We start from the raw sequence: 1331 nt of genomic DNA, 5'->3' as shown, positions 1-1331 counted from the left end.
ATAAAGTGCAATCTGGAAGAACGTGCGCGCCCACGATTGCGATATGACCCGCATCACGTGGACACTGAGTCCAGGCTATGCGCGCTTGATAAGGTTCAATAAGAGCCTTGTAACCTTCACTCGACTTAGACCGGACGCATGGCCACAACTTTGGTGACAGACAGCAGCTAACGGGAACGCGTTTATTGCTTTCAAGCGTTAGGAAAGTCCGTACGGGAAACTTGTCCGTGTGTGCTTCTTATTATGATTCTCATATAGTAAACAGTTCAAAATAAAATAAAAAAAAGCTCTTTTGGAATTTTTAATGCACGAGAACGCGTAGTCTGAATTTTATAATCATAATTTTTGTTTACAAGAGTGATACGTTGTACAGAAAGAGCAAAAGAATCAAGACACCCACGAAATCTCATCACTATCGCTTTAAAGTTTATGACATGGATTCATATAATCCTAAACGTTTTTGTTTTTTAAACAGGGCACTGGCTTCAAGAGTATATTTTTTGTTCATAAAATACTCCGGTTCCCCATCCAGTAATGTGGTCATGTTTAAGATCGTTCGCGCCATCACAAACTCGTGCTCCTCCCGCTATCGCACCTTCCACACCTTCGTCCAGATATCCAATGCGCAGTGTACAGAGCTTTGTCTTCTCTATAGATTTACTCTTTAGGTCCTTGTTGCTCGTCTTTTCTTATAGAAATAGAAAACGGTTTTATAACTTAGCGTTTACCCTTCAATAAAACAGAGATAGCATTACCCTCCGCAGTCGAGGAACATACGCTGCACAAAAAAAGACGAAACAAAATAGAATGCCGCCAGGCTCCCGACGTGAAGGGTCCCTTCGCCGTGATAACGTGTCTTTATTGCTGGTGTTGGTAGCCTTCCAGGCGACGAGCAGCGTGGGCACGGAGACTGGATTGACAACAGCATTTTTGCAAAACGGTTTTTTGACGTCTCCAATTGCAGTGAAACAGCGGTCAAAGCAGTCGGAGACAACTTTTGCAAATCCGTGTATTTTGTTCGGTGTATACAAATGGTATGAATGCCTTATTAGGTTCTGGACGGGATGATATGACGGAGCCACGATTTTTAACCCGTAAGTATTCGTTGTAAGAAAGTATACTAAGATGACCCGAAATCCCATGAGTGTTTTTATTTTTTTATTCACAGTTAACCGACACGCTTTTTTTTCACCAGGGAATGCGTAAATTCTGTTTTTTTTTGGGGAAAGACGGAATGTCAGGGAATTTAAGGCGGGGGCATAGTTACCCCTGGAAACAATGCAAACGAAAACAGTGTTGCCGTGCAAGATATGAAGAAACTATAAATCGCT

Source organism: Ixodes scapularis, unplaced genomic scaffold (assembly GCF_016920785.2).
Source record: "Ixodes scapularis isolate PalLabHiFi unplaced genomic scaffold, ASM1692078v2 PGA_scaffold1__304_contigs__length_218370807, whole genome shotgun sequence".
NCBI classification, from domain to species: Eukaryota; Metazoa; Arthropoda; class Arachnida; order Ixodida; family Ixodidae; genus Ixodes; species Ixodes scapularis.
The sequence above is the reverse complement of the archived record's forward strand: the minus strand, read 5'-3'. Positions refer to the sequence as shown.